The 20,768-nt window shown below is 41.0% G+C and overlaps 1 long non-coding RNA gene across 2 annotated transcripts in view; it reads left to right on the plus strand.

Moving 5' to 3' along the window:
• The window catches only part of LOC143676403 (uncharacterized), a 58,696-nt gene that overhangs the window by 15,144 nt on the left and 22,784 nt on the right, over nt 1-20,768 (plus strand). The window lies entirely within an intron of this gene.

Raw genomic sequence — 20,768 nt, forward strand, 5'->3', positions numbered from 1 at the left:
GGTTGTGACTCACTTGTAACCAACAGAATGTGGCCCAAATGACTGCTTGACTTCCAAGGCTAGTTGGAAAAGGTGATTCAGCATCCATCTTGTTCTCTGCAAATTTGTGCTAAAGCCTTGAGCCACCATATAAGAGGTTCAACTGCCTGAAGCACCCATGATGTGAGGGAGCCCAAGCCATATGAGAAGAAAAATAAAAAGGTGGTTGTAAGTTACTGACTTTTACGGTAATTTGTTTTGCAACAATGTTAACCAGAACACAGGCTTAAAAAGCAAACCAACCAACCAGCAAATTTAGAATATATTGGAAACTCTTCTTTCAGGTTATTGCATTTCCTTCTATGGCATTTTTAATGGATACTTAGCATTTTATTGTTTCAAAAAACTATAATATTTAAAGACTAATCCCCACAGTAACATTGGATTATTTTACCTTCTAGCCAAATCTTTCAATGAATACCATTTTGTAGATAAAATCTCCATGCATATCTATGATTTATTTCTTAAGATAACTTCCTAAAATTCCCAAAGTAGAAGTGCCAGGGTTATTAGGTTTAGTACATTTGAAAAATACTTTCAAATTAGAATTATCCTTTACTGCTAGTGCCTGCTGAAATCTGTGCCCCTGCACACACACATGCACACACACACACAGAAAAGAGAGGAGCGCATGGACTTTCTAGTCAGTAGGCTGAGTTCCGAATCACAGCCCCATAAATTGCAATACCTTGGGCACATTACTCAAACTCTTTGACTCTCATTTCTGCAATCTGTAAACTGGAGATAATAATACTTACTTCAAAGGATTGCTATTAGAATTAAATGATATAATATTAAAGTGTTAAGCACAGAATGGCCATTAAAAATGTTAACTTGTTCTTATGATTACTTGGTGAGAGTGAAGTTTGCATTTGATGCTAAAACAAAAACCCTACAGTGGGTTGGCTTAACAACATGAATTTATTGGTGCTTGGTTTCAGGGAGTAGAAAGCTTGCTCCCTTCTGGGGGCAGTAACTTTTGGATAACTGGCAATCTTTGGGGCTCCTTGGCTTTTTTGTCACATAGCAATACACATAGTGATGTTTTTTTTCCCTCCGGGTCCAATGCTTCCTGGTCTCTTGCTCATCCCATGGCTTCTCTGTTCTCCAATTTCCTTTGCTTATAAGAACTTAATCCATATTGGATTAAGACCTGCCCGCATGCAGTTTGGGACACGTTAACTAATAAGATCTTCAGAGGTTCTCTTTACAGATGGGCTCACACCCACAGCGGCAGGGGTTGGGACCTGAGCATGCCTTTTGTGGGGGACATGATTCAATCCCCAACATTTAACCTTCTCTCCCTTCCTTCCTCAGATTTCTTTTCCTACTCTTCACCTCATTTCTTTACGGTGCTTAGCATGGCTCCTGTCCTCTTGGGGCTTGAGTGTCGCTGGTTGGTCAATCCTGAGTGAGGTCAATACTGGGTGAGGTGGTAGCTGACAAAGGTTGTAGTTACACATGAGTAGATTCATTTTAAGAGGCGATTCTTGCAGGCAGGGGCAGCTTTAGGACCAATGGAATGAAACTCTGGTGCTGGGATTCCTTGCACCTGACATCCAGAAGAAGCAGAAGTTCCTGGGGAGGGAGGCTGCCCAGACATGCAGCCCTTCAGACCTCATGCCACCAGGTTTACAAGTCATGAGGCTGCCCCTGTTCTCAGTTTCTGTGGATGGCATGGCTTATTTTCCTTCTATGTAAGGGAGGAGGTGGAAAACAGAAAACCCGCAAAGAGTTCTTTCTCATTAACTGTGTAAGACACCATGTGAGCTCTGAAAAGAGTGTGAAGGGAAAAGTGGACCCAGATGTAGGGCTGGACCTGGATGGCTCTTTAGAGCACGTTAAGTTCTGGATAGCTGAGAAAGACTGATGCTCACTAATGATATCTGCAGATTGCCAGCAGATGAATAGGAATGAATGATGCTGTGGAGATTTTTTGTGCCATTTATATTTCTTTATCCCTTCTTATTCTCAGTCATTCCAGAAATCGGGATGAATTAAGGACCAAAAAAAGACATTTTTCTGTATCTTTAATTTTATTGAAGCCTTTTCATGGAAACCAGGCCTTTGCAGGAAAGATGTTTTCTTCCTATGAATTCGGACAGTCTTATTGTAAATATGCTTTTATGCAGCAGCTACAGTTCTTTTTCTTTAGAGACAGAGATTAGGCAAGATGTCTTTTCTTTTTTAAAAACAAATGAAAAATAGAAAGAAAATTTCATTTTGAAATATTTCCTCTTAATATTTTTTTCTCCATTCCTATGTAGCGGGATCACACATTTTCTCAAAATGTACTCAGATGTGCAAAAAATATATGGGTTTTTGTTTATATAAAACCAATACAGTCCTCTTCATGAATCCCCACCTGTATCTACTAGCAGGAGAAATAATTTTTAAAAACTAGATTTCTGCTGACTGGTAAAACTTAATTTGATACGATATCAGACACTGTAGATAAAATGGGCAGTGGCTGGGTTCTGTCCCTCCCCTCCTGCTCCTCTCAGAAGGATCTGGGTATATGGGAGTGTGTGGTGAAAAGAGCTGGCGTCCTTGAATTTTTGGAGGTTTCTTCAGGGTCCCTTTTGATCCTTGCTGTAAAGTTGTCGGTGTGGTAGCTTCTGGGGTGGGCAGCCAAAGGCGTGCCTCTATTCCTTAGGTAGGCACCTGAGGCTGAGACCCTCAGCTGGTGTAATCTGTGTTCTGCTTGGGCCGGGTTGGGGTTCTCCTGGTAACTGGTGTCCTTTCTCTTGACTTTCACTTGTGCCGGTGGTCCCCTGTGTCTGGCCACATGCTCCATCTGGCCCCTGGCCTGCTCCTTCCACTTTGCCCTTTACCCTAGTGGACCCCTAGCCTGACTGTCAGCTTGGTTACCATCTGTGATGGCTCTCAGGCATGTGCAGGAACTTCTGGCTTCTATTCAGGTCACACAGGATCCACGCTAGCACAGGAAAGTCCTTCTTTTTCTAGCCATCCTGTGATATAGAACTTACTTTGATGTAGTAGCCTCCAGTTTAGTTGAGAGAATCTTTTCAAGTCCAGAGCCCACCTCCTTTCAGTGTTCCTCCTACCAGTGCAACATGCTTCCACCTTCAAGCCAGAGCTGGCTTTGCCCCTCCTCTCCTTGTTGGACAGGAACCTTCCTCAGACAAAACTGATTTGCTTGGTGAGGCCCTCCTCTTGATATTTGAGCAAGGGTGCCTTAGTATTTGCACACTTTCCTGCCTCTCAGTCAAGCTTGGCTTTCAAGACCAATGTCTCACTAAAGAAAAATAAAAATTGGCTCAAAGCCAATCGATAGCCTCTTTCTTCTGGATACAACCCCTGATCCATGCCTCCTAGCTACGTACCTCCCCCCGGGACAGTAACCCTGTTGGTTTCACCCTGGAATTGATACTTTAAAGAAACAGATTAGGGATGGTTCAGAGCTTGGAATCAGTTCACTTATAAATAATAGGATCAGAAGGATATGGATGTTGTCCAGTAGAGAATAAGACCTAATGGATTAAACCAATGTTTTAAGAACTGGATAGTTTAAAAGTTAAGCCTCTCTTAAACTCTTTTTCTAAAGAGTTGTTTTGAGACTCATGTTGTTGTGCCATATGCGGTAAAGCTTTTCCAGATATTTTTCCTTGAGGAATAATTGGTTGTCCTGTTTTCAAGATGTTGTTGAAGTTTTAACATTGCAAAGGCTTCCAAGAGGAAGACATTTTTTGTTTTATAAAGATTTATAGGGAAAATAAGATCTTTTTAATTTTAGGGGTCCCTAAATCTCTAACCCCTTCCCACCCCTGACAAACTCTTCTAGAGGTCATTTTCCAAGCTTCTGACACAAGGGTTGAATCTTACAGACATATACATTTCTGCCCTGTGGGATCAGGGCAGAAATGTATATACCTGCAAGATTCATAGCTATTTGGTCATCTTCTCTTGGTTTAAGCTTTGTCTGTAGTCATAATTCAGGCAGACTCTCTGTTCTCTGGAAACACCTGAGCTTTCCTGGCAAAGCTTGGTCATAAATTCTCCAAAATGAGTCAGTTTTCCCACCACTGAGTCTTGAAGATCTATACTACAACACTACTATATTCCCATTGGCAAACTCTACTCCTTTGTTTTGGAGTTTTGGTACCTATGATCAGTGGGAAGGAGATAACATTAATTTGCTCTTACTGCAGGCCAGGCATTGCATCATGGTTTTCACAGGATGCTTATTTAATACAACCTTGAAAATAGGTATTGCTATTCCTGTTTACAATTGAGAAAATGCGACTCAGTTACATTAAAAATATTGTCCAAATTTTCCCTATGAGAGTGGTATAACCAGGGTTCAAACCTAAATCTGTCAGGTGCTCAAACCATGTGCTATTTCTGTTACACCACATTCCCTCCAAGCCTGGGCCTGGAACTGATGTCGATAGAATATAGTTCAGCCTCCTGGTTTCTTTTCTCTCTGATATACTGACTTTTAAAAATTCAGGCCAGTAAAGTTATGAAGAGTGATTAGGGAAATGCAAATCAACATAACAATGAAGTACCATATTACATGCATTCAGTTAGCTAAAATTAAATAATCTTAAAGGATGTGGGTCTCTTACACATGCTAGTGGGTGTGTAAATTGGGGCAATTACTTTGAAAAAGACTTTGGCTTTATCTCCTAAAATTAGACCTCATTTTAAGCTAAATATTCTAAAGTTCACATGACTCATGACTTAGCAAGTTCATTTCTAGGTAAATACCCTGAAGAAAATCTTGTAAATGCACCATGAAATAAATGGACAAAAGTGTTCAAAGCAGTATGCTATGTTCAAATAATAGCAAAAACTTGGATAAACCAATATCCTTACATGGGAGAGTGGATAAATAAATAGTGATTTATTCACCAAAAGAATGTTGTACCACAGTCAAAATCAACTGCAGTAGATATATAAAATGTTACGGATGAATCTTAGCAATATGATGCTTAGTGAAAAATTCCCCAAAAGTTTTTCTACATGTATGAAACACTTTCTTTTCTTTTTTTTGGCATGAGCAGGCTCTGGGAATTGAACCCGGATCTCCAACTCGGCAGGCAAGAATTCTTGCCACTGAGCCACCATCACCCCGCCCTGAAACACTTTTTATTATTTTGAAAACATAGACCTCTAGCAATACATAGAGCTGCAATGAATGATATAAAAAGTCAAGCGAGGACCTGGTGACCACAGGATTCAAGATGATGGTTATCTTGGGTGGGAGGAGGCAGGAGGGTGGGATGAGGGAATCCTATATTGGCAAGTGGGATACTGTCACTCTTTTTGGCTTTTGTTTGGGGTTGTGGGTTCCTGGGTATTTTTCACATTATTATGATGTAAATAGCTAAAATAAATAAATAAATAAATAAATAAGGATGGGCCATGCATGGACAAATGGGCCTTCAATACTGTGAATCAGGGGTTAAATTAAACCTAGATAAAAGAATTTGGATTCCTGAGTGCCCAGTGGGCTTCCAAGGGTGTGAAGTCTTAGTTTCACAGACCTAAGACTATGTCATGCTGTAGCCAAGTCTGTTGTAGTCAGAGCTGTCTTAAAGCCAGGGCTGGGAACTGTGCTGCCAGAGGAGGGAAGAGAGGGCGGGGAATCACTCGGCAAATCGGGATAACTTTAGAGCTGTGGTCCTCAGCTGGGCGTGGTTCCCCCCTAGGTTGTGTGCATCTAGTGGGTTAGAGACGGGGAAGCTGTTAAGCACCTGCGCTGCACAGGACAGCCTCCCACAGCAAAGAATCAGCCGGTCCCAAGTGCCAGTAGTGCTGAGGTTGAGAAGCCCGAGTCTAGAGGTCCAATTTCTGACATCTCTTCTTGGCTTTTCCAGAACATTGTGAAGTAAGGTGAGCCATTCGACTCCTCTCTGCCTCAGTGTCCTCACTTGTAAAGTGTGCTTGCAGAGCGACATGCACTCTAGGATTCTGGGGTTCATTAAAAAAAGATAATTAAAGATGTCCATGCCTGAAAAACAAACAAACAACAAAAACAGGGTCATGATGCTCCTCACCAGATCTGGAGCAAGGATTAATGTATATTATGTTGGAGTTAAAGTTCTATTTATATATTATTAAATGAACAAATAGTAAAAAGCTTACCTGTTTTTTGCCCAAATTGTTAGGATGGTAGCATTTCTCTCTTCTCAGCTAGTTGCTTCAATTCATCCTTCTATTATTGGGCTGCTAGTTGTGGCCAAGAACTCCATGTATGTATTACAATGTTGTAAGAATAATTTCAATCTATCAGTCTATGTTAGCTTTCTGTTGTGTTATTTGAAGGATCTTGACTCTTCTCTTAGTGCTAAGAATATTTTAATGAGTTAGTTTCCAGTAGAAGTGTGACTATTACAATATGTCATTTCAAACATTTAATGCAAAGTTGGATGTTTTTAGGACTGAGGATAAGAGTTTAGAAATAGCACCAGAAGATTAGAGCCCCTGGGTTTTTGTGTTTGATGCAGAATCCTAAATCAGCTTAGTGTCCTTGTGCTGGTCTAATATTAGTGGGAAAACAGTATCTGCCATGTTAGTTATTGTCAAGTGATTTTTTTTTTAATTCACAGTAATCTATATATGATTATTTCCGTAATAGCCATATGTAACTTGGTGGCTGGACTATTAACACTAAATAACACACACATCTAGTTTATTTTCCTTAGAATGGAAGAAAGATGATGTTTTTCCAAGAGCACTAAGTAGGAAACAGGGTAATGTTTTCCCGTGCCCCAGTGATAAATATAATGGGATTTGGTAACGAGAAAATTTCCTTTTGGTATGACCGTGACTAGACAAATGAAATCACGTAACTGTCAGTCAACACAGAAATCTCGTAACTGTCAGTCAACATGTGTGTGTGTGGGAGGAAACACATCCAATAATCATGGCCTTGCTTCTTTTCTTAAGAACCAAAAAAAGTACAGGGCATAGGTTTACCAGCAGCCATGGTGACCTAGCATTCTGGAATGTTTACTTGCCAGAAGTCTTTTTTAAAAGTGGCAAGGGTCAAAGTTGTTACAAATTGATCATCATTTAATGACATTTGCTTAAGTAGTTAGTGGTCTATGTCTAATCCTAAATTACCGATGTCTCTATTAGGAGGAACCAGACTGGGGTAGGTTTTTTTTGTCATTCATCTAAACAAGACCCAAGAATAAATGCTTGGTGAGATGGATATTTTGGCATTAACTGGATAAAGGGGGTCACAGTCACAAGGTCTTTATAATTACATGGACACAAGATAAAAGCTATATAGTTATGCAGTCATTTTCAAAGATCAAGGATACTGGATTGCAGTTCCATACTTTCAGTATTTCCTTCTGGCTATTCCAATATACTAGAAACTAAGAAAATATGTATCTATATAATGCATCAGTAGTTGTAAGCATGTGTTCTAGTTTGCTAGCTGCCGGAATGCAACACATCAGAGACGGATTGGCTTTTAATAAAAGGGGATTTATTTTGTTAATTCTTCAGAGGAAAGGCAGCTAACTTTCTACTGAGGTTCTTTCTTACATGGGAAGGCACAGGATGGTCTCTGCTGGTCTTCTCTCCAGGCCCCTGGGTTCCAACAACTTTCCCTGGGGTGACTTCTTTCTGCATCTCCAAAGGCCTGGGCTGAGCTGCAGGCACTGAGATGAGGAATGCTGAGCTGCTTAGGCTGTGCTACATTGTGAGCTCTCATTTAAGCACCAGCCAATTAAGTCAAACGTCACTCATTGCAGCAGACACGCCTCCTAGCTGACTGCAGATGTAATTAGCAACAGATGAGGTTCAAGTACCATTGGGTTATGTCTGCAGCAACAAGACTAGGTATGCTCACCTGGCCAAGTTGACAACTGAATCTAACTAACACAGCATGTTAAACCCAAAACCCAAACTTTTCAGTTATACCTCCTTTCTCATTTGATTAGTCTCTCAGTCTTCAGGGATATCTGGGCAATGACCATTTTAACTTTTTCATGCTGGAAAGTCATGTAGACATTATGGGGGAGAGGAATGAAACTGGTTGATGTTTTGGGAGAAATTGGTAGAGAAATTGGTACCTGTGGGTTTCAGGGCTTATTTGCCACAGGAAAAATCTAGAGGGTTTAAGTTTCTGAAAAAATAAATTTAATTTAATAAGTAAAACTTTTATTGAGTCTTAGATAGAGCCCAGGGTATTCTTTAGGGTTGGGGCTTGGCATACTGTGGCAATTTGCAATATCCAGCTGAAGCTCACATAAGAGTAACCTCCAGAATGACCTCTTGACTCTATGATATCTCTTAGTCACTGACACTTTATTTTGTTTCATTTCTTTTCCCCCTTTTGGGCAAAAAGGCATTGTCAGTTCCACTATGCCAGGGCCAGGTTCACCCGTGGGAGTCATATCCATGTTGCCAGGGAGACTTACAACCCTGGAAATCATGTCCCACATAGGAGGCAGGGTAGTGAGTTTATTTGTAGAATTTGGTTTAGAGAGAGGCCATACCTGAGCAACAAAAGAGGGTCTCTGGGGATGATTTTTAGACATAACTATAAGTAGAGTTAGCTTTGCAATTACAGAAATAAGTTTCATAATAGCAAGCCTCAAGATTGAGAACTTATTAAATTGGGAGTCCCTAATATTTAAGAGAATATCAGGACTTCCCCAGATGGAGAAGTTTAATAGGTTCATATTTTTTCTCCTGTCCCTTAAGGGACTTTGTAAATACTTTTTGATTTTCTGGCTAAAATACTCTGGAATGTATCAGGGTATTGCATTAATCTGTATAGAATAACAAGGTCTCATTCCCATTGTTTTAGTTTCTTAAGGCTGCTAGATTGCAATACACCAGAAACAGAATGGCTTTTAAAAAGGGAATTTATTAAGTTTACATTCTAAGGCTATAGAAATGTCCAAACTAAGACATCCAGAGAAAGATACCTCAACTCCAAAGAAAGGGCTGATGACATTCAGTGTTGCTGTCTAGAGGGCACATATCTATGTCTGCTAGCTTTCTCTCCTCATTTCATAAGGTTCCGGGGGCCTTTTTCTTCTGCATCTCCAAAAAATTTCTGACTGTGTGGGAATAGTTGCCTCTCAAAGGACTCCAGTAAGCAACTCCACCTTGAATGGGTGGAGACACATTTCTTCTGCAAAGAAGAAGTAAAAAAATTGAAAGAAAAAAAAGATGAAAAAAATTCTATATTCTTCCCTTACTGACACTTGTAACTTTGGTATATTGTTTTTGTTGCAATTAATGAAAAAAATATTACTGTTTACTATAGACACTAGTTTGCATTAATTATATATTTTTCCATATACCATTTCATTTTTAACACCTTGCAAATGACATATATTTGTTCTCACTCATGTAAAAACTTACTTAAATTTGTACTATAAATCACCATCATTGTCTACTCTAGGCTTCTCTAAATTTTACAGTCCCAGTTTTTATCCTCTGTCTTTCCTTCTGGTGCCATATAGGTCCCTAGCCTTCTGCTTTCAACCATACTCTCACTCATCTTTGTTCGTTAAACTTCCAGCATTGTGCTACCGTCACATTGTATTGTGCTATTCATTTCTAAATCTTTACAATCAGTCTTGCTAAATATTTTGCACTCCTTAAGCATCTAATGCCCAGTATTTCCCCTCTTTCTATCTCCTGATAACTTCTTTCGCAACTTCAACTCTTGGTGTTTGCTCATTATTGTTAGTTCATATTAGTGAGACCATACGGTATTTGTCCTTTTGTTTCTGACTAATTTCACTGAGTATAACGTCCTCAAGGTTCATCCATGTTGTTGCCTGCATCATGACTTTATTCTGTCTTACAGCTGCGTAATATTCCATCATATGTGTATACCACCATTTGCTTATCCACTCGTTAGTTGATGGACATCTGGCCTGTTTCCATCTGTTTTAGTTTGCTAAAACTGCCAGAATGCAACACACCAGAGACAGATAGGCTTTTAATAAGGGGATTTATTTAATTAAAAATTTATAGTTTTTTAGAGGAAAGGCAGCCAACTTTCATCTGAGGTCCTCTGTTACATGGGAAGGCACATGGTGACATCTGTTGGCCTTTGCTCCTGGCTCTGGGTTCCAACGGCTTTCCCCTGGGGCAATTCCTTTCTGCATCTCCAAATGTCTGGACTGAGCTGCGAGTCCTAAGATGAGGTATGCTTAGCTGCTGAGCTCTCTTCTGACCTCTCTCTTTTAAGCCTCCAGCTATTAAATTAAACCTCACTCATTGTGGAAGGCATGCCCTTTAGCGGACAGCAAATGTAATCAGCCATAGATGAATTTTACATACTGACGATTTAAGTTCATTGAAACAGAACAACGGGGCATCATCACCTGGCCAAGCTGCCACCTGAACCTAACTACCACACCATCTATTGGCAATTGTGAATAGTCCCGCTGTAAATATCAGTGTGCAAACGTCTGCTTGTTTCCCTGCCTTTTGTTCTTCCAAGTATATACTTAGTAATGGGATTGCTGGATCATATGGCAATTCTATATTTAGCTTCCTGAGGAATCGCCAAACTGCCCTTGGCAGTTTGTTGTTGCACCATTCTACATTCCCACTAGTAGTGACTAAGTGTACCTGTTTCTTCACATCCTTTCCAGAACTTGTAGTTTTCTGTTTTTTTTAATAATGGCCATCCTAGAAGGTGTGATATGACATCTCATTACGGTTTTTATTTGCATTTCCCTGATAACTAGTGAGGTTGAACATCTTTTCATAAGCTTTTGAGCCATTTGTATTACCTCTTTGGAAAAGTTTCTGTCCATGTCTTTTACCCACTCTTTGTTGTTTATCTTTTTGTTTTTGAGTGGTAGGATGTCTTCATATATTCTAAATATTAGACCCTTATCAGATATATGGTTTCTGAATATTGTCTTCCATTGAGCAGGTTGCCTTTTTACTTTCTTGACAGAGTCCTTTGAGGCACAAAACTATTCAATTTTGAGGAGAGCCCTTTATCTGTTTCTTCTTTCATTGCTTGCGCTTTGGATGTAAGGTCTAGGAAACCACTCCTATCACAAGATCTTTAAGATATGTCCTTACATTCTCTTCTAAGAGTTTTATGGTCTCACTGATTTTAAAAAATATATGATTTAAGTGAAACAGAATATATAAATGGCCTGACTAAATAGGCAGGCAATTAATAAATATTAATGTTCTGTCCCCAATCAAAGCCACCCATACTCCCTCTTACCATCTTCTACAGCTTTTAGTACAGGGAGAGGAAAGGCTAAAGCAAAGATTACTATGCAGGTGAATGGGGTTGGTATCATATGAGATAGAGACACAGAACTCAGAAGAGGGAAAGGTCGCTTCAGCCTCGTGAACCAGGGGCAGAAATCAGCTTCCTGGTGACTCATGGCCAACATTTTCCCTTGATGTGGTGCCTCGTCCCCCTTCCAAGTTAGGGTAATGCCACCCTCCTCTGTGATTCCATGGCTCTCTGGCATAGCCCTTCTCACCCTCCTCACACGTGTGCGTGTGTGTGTGTGTGCACGCACATGTGCACAGGTGCTTGAGACTGGTGTCCTTCTCTTATCCATTTCAGCATCCCTGGGCCTAACCTGGGGCCTGAATTGAGCAAGTAGAAAATAAGTGTTCCTGAAGGAATGAGGGAGCATCTGAGCTGTCCTGAGGAGAACTATTAACGTCAGGAAATATCTAATGGAGAAGTGTGCCTCTCAGGGGGAGTGAGCCCCTACAAGAGGATTTCTTTCATCCCTTCAGGGTATACTTGTAGTAAAATTGTGCCTGCCATAATTTGTTATTTGCTCTAGCAGATGATTAGGCCTACTTGAAAGATAGGCTCCTTTTGGGCTCAGACCCGTGAGGTGAAGCAGGTCAAGAGCACATCTCACTAAGATTCCACCAGAATCTTCCCTCCATCTGAGAGGCTTGAAGAGGGTCCTGCTCTCGTCTAAACGGACTTGGGAACCAAGGCTGGCAGAAGGTGCCCGCGTCACCCTGCCTTAGCCTCCGCGTTGGTCGGGACAGTCAGGGATGGAATCCAGCTCCTACAGTTCAGCTTAAACAAACATCGGTCATGGCAAACATTACCATTTGCTCCTTAGGAGAGATTCTTCGGGGCCGTGTTGATTTGTGGCTGAGCAGAGACAAAGTGGTCAGGAGAGCTCGCTGCTGGCATCTCAGCCATCAGGCGGGCAGCCAAGCGGCCAGCCTGGCTGAACTGCCACCGTACAAACTGTACTGACTGTTTCTGGTTTTGACCTAGATGTTGATTTCAGATACAAAGTAGTATCTTTGATGTGCTCATAAGTATTCAGGCATAAAAAATTAGAAAAATACAGCAGTTACAGGCATAAGCAGATTTACTGTGATGCTGATGAAGCTTCTGGGCCCCTTGCAGGTACAGACCCCTGCTTGGTGGGGCAGCACCCTGGGATGGACCTTCTAATGTAATAAGATCATATGTTTTGGGAAAATCTGAAGATGGTACATACTTTTATATTATTTTTCTTGAAAAGGACCCTTTCTCCCTGATTGCATAAGCTACAGGTTTCCAAACCTAGATCGGCACCTGATTCTAAATAACTATTTCTTCGAGTTCCAATTGTGTTGAGAAAGAAGATGTAAAAACACTCCTTGTGTCAGAATTGGCCAATTTCCATGTTCCCCTCCCCCCTTTTAGTAAGAGAGGTCCCTAAGTTTTAGGTGGAAACTTGTCTGCTCAGCTAGAGTATATTTCCCAGCTTTCCTTACAGTTAGGTGAGGCCATGTGACTACGTTTGGGCCAATAGGATGTGAACTGAAGTGAAAAAGTGCAAATTCTGAGTCTTAAAGCCTAAGCTGCTTGCCCTAAATTTCCCTCTTCTTCCTTTCCACTAGCTGGGAAATTCTGGTGGCTGGAAGCTGCATGTGGAGGACCCCATAGGTCCTGCTCCCCCCTGCACTGCTCTCCCCCAGACTCTTAGGTGTGGGAGAGACTAAGTCACTGAACTTTAGAGTCTCTTTGTTACTGCTGGTTTAGGCAGTATCCTAATTAATGCACCCCCCCCTTCCTCTCTGTCAAAGGAAATAGCTACAGCAACAAAACAAAAACCCAATCCAGAAAGCATTTATTTCCATAATTATTCCTGATGTTATTAACACTAAGTTTACCCAAGATAGGTATGTGTCTAGAAATATGTTTTCCATGGAGTCACTGAATCTCTGTGGCCTCATGCGGTGAGGTGTGCTGTCCAAGCAGCTGGAGAACAGGGCTCCAGTGTTTATAGGAGCAAGCATTCGGCCCCCTGAGCATGTCCGTGAACTCTGAGTAATACAGTGTGTCCCCAGGGCCTTGGGACAGTGAAGTGAGTCCCTGTGTCAGGTACCACTTTATTTCTGTGTTTTTTTTTTTTTTTTTTTTTGCTTTATTTATCTGTTTTTTTTTTTTTTTTCTACAAATGTTCTAGCAAACAGGATAGTAATATGAACCTGCTGGTTTGTTGTGAAGATTAGAGATAATCTAGGCAGAATGCTAGCACCTGCCTGGTGAATTGTAAGCATGGAGAAGTGGTAATTTATCATCACAAAGTTTGTAAGTGTCAATAAATGATAGGTTTTACCATTAATAATAATGATGAATATCAAGTGCTCTTGAAACTGCAAAACTCTGTGCAAATACCAGGTGTTATTATTGTAGTTGTTGACCCTGTTCTGAAAAATTGTAAGCACTTCCCATCGGCAGTTGTGACACATGCAAAGTCACTTAGGGAGTATTTATGAGATACAGTCTAGAGTGTAGTGGACAGAAATGAGGCGGATGCTCAGCCCAGGAACCCCCCAGTGACTCAGCCTCTGATTTCCTCCCCAGCTCCTGTTCTCATCTGACTGGGTCAGGGTAGAGGGCATAGACACAGCTGGGCATTCAGAGTGCCTGTCCTGAGAGACTGAAGCAAGGTGGAGTTGAGGCTGGGCCATTGATAGAGAGGTCTCTGGCACTGTCCTGTCTGAAGCTCATTGCTCAGCTCTTCTTTCCTCTCTGTGAGCTCTTCTTCATTCCCATATGCTGCATCTTGACTTGCACTAGCCCGAGTCTTTCTTTGGCACAGACCCAAAGAACCTTGGCTGATACCCACAGGGACACAGTATTTGCTTTTCTCAAGTGCTTGCTTTGGGATTCGTATAAAGGACAAAAGTATAACAGTTTGTTACTAAAGTTGAACAAAACTGGGAAGATGATATAAAACGGAACATTTTTGAAAACTTTATTCAGTCTCCTTCCATCTACTGACGTGGCTGATAACAAACTAGGGAAAAATATTAAAGCCAATTAGCAAGGTTTCTCTTACCAAATAAAACTATCTGGGACTAAATAGAACTACACTGAGACTTAATTAATGTATTTTGTGTAAAGAAGATACACAAAACAATGATTAAATGCACAATTCACGGGCTCTTTAATTAAGACCGCAGTGCAAGGGAACTTTGACCCAATTGTAGTAACATATTAGCCTCCAGGACTCCACTCTAAGGCTCTTCTGAGAGAGAGAAGTTTGGTGAGCTGCAGGCCTGTTTTGCCCTCTGAGGGGTGCTTTATTGCTAATGTACCAAATGTGCTAATTAGAAGGCAGTTTTCTCTTTAAGGCAATCCCTGAGCACAAACTCCTGAGAATCATCTGTCTGTGCAGCTTGTAAAACTGCCATTGAGTGGGCTTTGAAACATAAACAATTACATGGATAATATATGTGGGAAGAAACTATTGTAAAACTAAAAATTATGTTTACCTTCAGAGGAATAAAATGGAACATGTCCTGTGCCCTGGTCACACATTATTCCAGTCACCTTCACTTTATGGGGATTTTTTTTTTCCTTAAAGAAATCTCTCCCAACCATAATAAAAACCTCATTGATCCTTTCTTTGGAGACATTCATAACCAGATCTTTGATGAAATGCCCCATAATGGTTCTAAATGAGGTGTATTGAACTGTTTTGTCAATTCATTGCAGGAACAGTGGCATTGCTTATATTAAACGTGAGGTAAATAGTGCTCATAAAAAGTATCAGGGAAACCGGGTAATCATTGCTTTTTAAAGCAGTGGTTATTGTATTTTGTATCCTTTACAGATGATTTGAAAAATTTCAACACTCTATCAAGTAATAAAACTAAATATGTCACTCAATATAAAGCCCAGCTAACAAGGCTGTCTGTGAAGGCACTTTACTTTTCTTTCATAGCTCCTCACACAACATTCACTCATTCCTTCACTCATTTCTTCATTCTTTCACTTACTCCTTCAATCATTCCTTCAGTATCTTGCCTACTCTCTATTAAATGCCAGTTGTGAGATATCAGGTGTGCATATGTATAAATGCACAGATATGACCAGACACCACAAGGGAAACATGCAAGTGTCTTCTGAAAGTACATGCAGGCACCTGATAGAGCTATTTTCACTGAGCACCTTGTACTTTTTCATGAACTGCCCTACTGTGAGGTAAAGTCTTAACCAAAATGAATGAGACATCGTCTCTTAGCCTCCCAGGTTTCAAAAAGCATGCCTTCCAAGGCGTCTCCCCTGTGGAGCTAGGAAGAATCATTAACCCTTATCAAATAAACACATCCCCGCTGCTGCTCACCCTAGAGAACAGCAAATGTAGCTTTAGGAGAAGCAGCTCCGTTGCAAATTGATGACTGCAGGTAGGAGCCCTTAATGAATTTCAGTTTGGGGCTCACAGTGGAAACCCTGTTTTGTTTTCTGTGGTCCTAGCATTTTAATTCCTTGGCGTGTGTCTCTGGTAGTCATGAGTGCCTCTTTGTCTCATTTTCACCTGTCCCCTGGGACCTCCTAAAGTTTTAAATTCAAGTTAGGGCATCCCAAATGTAGCTGCTGACTTTGGTACAAATCTGTCCAGCTGTTTTAGGAAGATGTGGTGACAGAAAAAGATAGAAACTTGATTCTGTATTTATGGAACAAAGATGAGGCATGGTAGTATGCTTGAGAGAATTTCTGCAGGTTCAAAATGAGTTCAAGTGTGTGGCAGCAAAGCCCTTTCCCTTTTGATGTATATTCAGGAATGCAGATGTCATGGATTTCATAACATCAGCTCCATTTCAAGTGCCTGTGTCAGCCTCCCTCCCCCTCCCTACCATATGGACTTGTAGTGGTTTATGTGAGAGGCTGTGACTGCCGAGGCATTTTGTCTTCTCCTTGTCTGTCCCCACGATGGGGTCCATTCACATGAAAGCCACATTCCACAGGAAGGGCATCCTGTGCTGAGGAGAAAAATGGCATCTCTGGCCAACTTTGACTTTTTCACACATGTTCTCCAAATACTGTTCTGATAAACTAAGGTAATGTATAAAAATGAGAATTTTGAAGGAAAAGCTTTATTTCTGGCTCTCTATAGGAGAACATTTCTTGAGATTTAAAGTTGTGATTACATGTGAAAAAGTCTGACCAAACTATGAATTATTAATTAATATCGATGTCCCATCAATCAGGGAACTGCATTTATAGATGGATTTAAGTTGGAGAAAGTCAGGCATCCTAATTGGCACTCTGGAGGGAAGGATACTCAGACAACCCTAGCAGAAATCCTTTCTCCACATGGTGTATGGAATATATTTACCCTCCTGACAGTATTAATTTCAGTGACGCTCTGGACAGCTTGTTGTTACAATGCCAGTTTTCAGGAATTGCAGTATAGAGGAACACCAGTGTTCTATTGCTGTGAAACTGACCACCTTAAGGGGCAGTGGTGTAAAATGACAACCATTATTTTGCTCTTGATTTTGCAATTTGGGCCAGGTTTTACTGGACAGTTCTGCATGTCTTGCGTGGGGTCACCTATGTGGCTACAGTCAGCTGGTGGGTTTGCTGGAAAGTAGGTGATGGGGCATGCTGTCATTCATATGTTGGGGACCTTGGCCAGGATGTTTGGGATGGATTGATGTTTAGGTGTCTCTCTCTACTTGGTCTCTTATCTCAAAGAGGCTACTTCGGGCTTCCTTACATGGTGATAATTGTGTTCCAAGATAGTGACAGTAGAAGCTGTAAAATCTTGAGGCCTAGGCTTGGAAGTCTCCCAAGGGCATTACTGCCACATTCTGTTGGCCAAAGTAAGTCACAAGGCTAGCTGCGATTCAAGGGGTGGGGAAATAGCATCTACCTCTTTTTTTTTTCATCACATAGTTGTTTATTCATCATCATGATCATTTCTTAGAACATTTGCATCAATTCAGAAAAAGAAATAAAAAGAAAACAGAAAAAAAAATTCATACATACCATACCCCTTACCCCTCCCTTTCATCGATCACTAGCATTTCAATCTACTAAATTTATGTTAACATTTGTTCCCCCTATTATTTATTTATTTTTAGTCCATATGTTTTACTCATCTGTCCATAAGGTAGATAAAAGGAGCATCAGACACAAGGTTTTCACAATCACACAGTCACATTGTGAAAGCTTTATCATTATACAATCATCTTCAAGAAACATGGCTACTGGAACACAGCTCTACAGTTTCAGGCAGTTTCCTCCAGCCTAATACACCCTGACCTAAGAAGGGGATGTCTATATAATGCATAAAAATAACCTCTTGACTCTGTTTGAAATCTCTCAGCCACTGACACTTTATTTCTTCTCATTTCTCTCTTCCCTCTTTCGGTTGATACTGAGTCCCAGCTCATTCTAGGATTTCTGTCCCATGTTGCCAGGGAGGTTGGGAACCCTGGGAGTCATGTCCCATGTAAAGAGGGGTGAGCGGAGAGTTTGCTTGCCATGTTGGCTGAGAGAGAGATCGGTCACATCTGAGCAACAAAAGAGATTCTCTGAGGGTGAGTCTTAGGCCTAATTTTAAGTAGGCTTAGTCTATCCTTTGCGGGGATAAGTTCCCCAAAATTGAGGGCTTGGCCTATTGATTTGGTTGTCCCCACTGCTTGTGAGCATATCAAGAATTCTCCACTTGGTGAAGTTGAATTTTCCCCCTTTCTCACCATTCCCCCAAAGGGACCTTGCAAATACTTTTTTATTCAGTGTTCAAGTCATTCTGGGATTTATTGGGGCATCACTGTGGATGAGCTTACAAAATCTCACGCCCTATTCAAGGTTCCATGTACTTATGGTGTTCAATTAAACTGTCCATACAAGTTACATTAGGAAATGCACTAGTCAAAATATAAATTTTGTACCAAAGGAACATTTTTTGCTTTAGTCTCACACCTAACTTAAAGTTATAAAATATGGATTACCATCTATTTACAGCCCCCTGCAATATTGACATTCCTTTGTTATTCCTCATGTGAAAACATTTTTTTTTAACTTGTGCATTTAGTCTAGAGTCTACCTCTTAGTGGGAGTGGCTGCAAATAATCTGTGGCTGTGTTGAAACTACTGCAGGTAGGAGGGCTCAGGGTTAGAGCCGTGGAGTCCTACAAGCTTGGAGGTGAGGACTTTTCCTTAATGTGAAGCAAGTCCTCATGTTGGAAGGAGTTGTAGAGTAAGTCCATGTGATAGTCTTTCTACTTTCAGACCAACTCTTGCCAACATGTTTTCATACTTCTGCTGGAATGATTTTTCTAAGACTCTGATCTGATTATATCAACATAAAAATGATACCTTCAGTGATTTCCTTTTGCCTAGAGGATCAAATTTACATTCTTCTAAGCCCTTTCATCATCTGTCCCTCGCCCATCTATGTAGGATCATCTCTGACGGTTTCCCTGTGAGTAAGCTTCACTCCTTGCAGTTTCCAATGGCCTCATGTGCAATTTCATTCTTTGGTGCAGTTTCCTGTGTCTGCAGCCATCCCCCGAACTCTAGGTTTCCTGGGTTTGGTGAGGGTCAGATGCCTCTCAATGCTTTCTTTTTGGACAGGCTCAGCTAAGTTTGGTGCCCCTTTCTGGATTCCCTTCTGTTACCCATAGCACCCTTGACATAATTCAATTATTGCACTCTTCACACTGTGTCTGAAGGCTTGTCTCCTTCCTTCCCTGCAGACCATAAGTTCCTTCAAGGTAACAACTGCCTGGTTCATCTCTGCAGCTTCTAGTCCACTGTCAGGTGCATAATAGGAGCTAAAAATATGTGAATAAACAAATGTATTTGTTTATTAACTCTGTTTATAGCAAAGACAGTTATTCAGCAAAGATCTCCATGGCCCTCACACATCTGTGGCGGTTTGAGGGAAACCACTCTCCCTCCATCTCAGGCCTTGATCACCCTCTGGTCACTCACTAAGGCCACTTGGCCCCCGTCCCAGCCACTGGACAGCAAAGGCAGCTCGTTATGCTCTTTCACCATTCAGCAGCTGTTCCAGGAGAAGGTGGGGAGAGGAGTCAGGCCAGTGGAAGTGGGAACGAAGTGGGCAGAAGCGACAGGACTGAGACTGAGTGAGGTGACGGATGAGAGAAGGGCCTGCTTTCCCTTGAACATGTTCTACTGAATTCCTCTCTGGGTCCCTGCCCCTCTGGGCTTGTCAAAGGCAGTTTCCAGCTTCCTCTTGCATACATTAAAAAATACTGGCTATAGAGGAGGTGTATTGAACTTGAAACTCTATACCTTGCCAAATTTCAGTCCATAACTTACTTTCTAATAATGCTCTTAACCTTGCTTTCACAACCCTCAGTCAGAATTGACTGCCAAATGCTTCTGTGTGTCTCCAAGAGGAGTTGAACTTGCTCCTTGGTTGACTGTCTTTGGAGGGAACATTTGGATAAATAGTTGTCCTTACAAGATATTATAGACTGATTGAGTCCTTAAATAAAGCTGAGTCTGTAAGTGAAACTGAAGGGAAGAAATAGCTACCCTTATCCTGTGCCAACTACTGTGCTAAGTTTTACATACATGACTTGATTTGTCCTCACTCAAGTCTGTGAGGTAGACTCTAGTATTATTCCCAGAGGGGGAAACTGAATTTAGGGTGATTAAGTTGGGTGAGTAAGGCCTCACAGATGGTAATGGAAAGTTCTGTTTAAACCCAGTGTTCTTACCCATTTCACTAAATAAAAATGGGAGGTCAAAATACATAGAAAATCAACCCCCTCCTCCTGTCCCTCAATATTTAGTGAGTCTATTTTGTGCCAGGGACTGGATGAGATGCCTTACATAGATTATCTCATTTAATTAGCACTGACATTTACTAGTTGAGTTTACATACAACTAATGGCATTCCCTTACTGTGAGATGGCACGGGTTGGTGGCCAGCTACCTGGACTCTGGCTCCAGACCTTTGGGTTCAAATCCTGACTCTGCTACTTGCCAGTTTTGTGTACTCTGGCAAATTATTTAATGTCTCGGTACCTCAGTTACCCCCTCTCCAGGAAGATATAATAGTAGCATCTACCTCATGAAGCTTAAGTGACTTAAAATTTCCAGGGTGTCTGGAAAAAGTGACTGACACAAAGTAAGTTCTAAAGGAGTTTGATCAATAAGTAAATTGGCTTTTAAATTGTGGTTGAGAAGAGAGTCAGTGTGGATAGCAAAACCCTGCTAGACAGTAACTCCAGCAAGAAAATCTTTAAAAGAAAAATGAAAAAACACCCATCAAATTACAAAATCTATAACAAGCTTAAAATGAGAATATTGTCCAAATGTGACTACAGAGCTGTGAAGTGTGGGTGTAAAGAGCTAAACTAATTTTATTCAAAAGACAAAGAAATTGGTTATTTTAAATGTTTAAATAGCAGTGGCTAGTGATACTGGAGCCTTATTTTGAGAGAATAACACTGTTGTCTCCTTTGGAATTATTTGCTTCCAAGGCATTTTAGGATTG

The sequence above is a fragment of the Tamandua tetradactyla genome, chromosome 3, assembly GCF_023851605.1.
Source record: "Tamandua tetradactyla isolate mTamTet1 chromosome 3, mTamTet1.pri, whole genome shotgun sequence".
Lineage (NCBI taxonomy): Eukaryota > Metazoa > Chordata > Mammalia > Pilosa > Myrmecophagidae > Tamandua > Tamandua tetradactyla.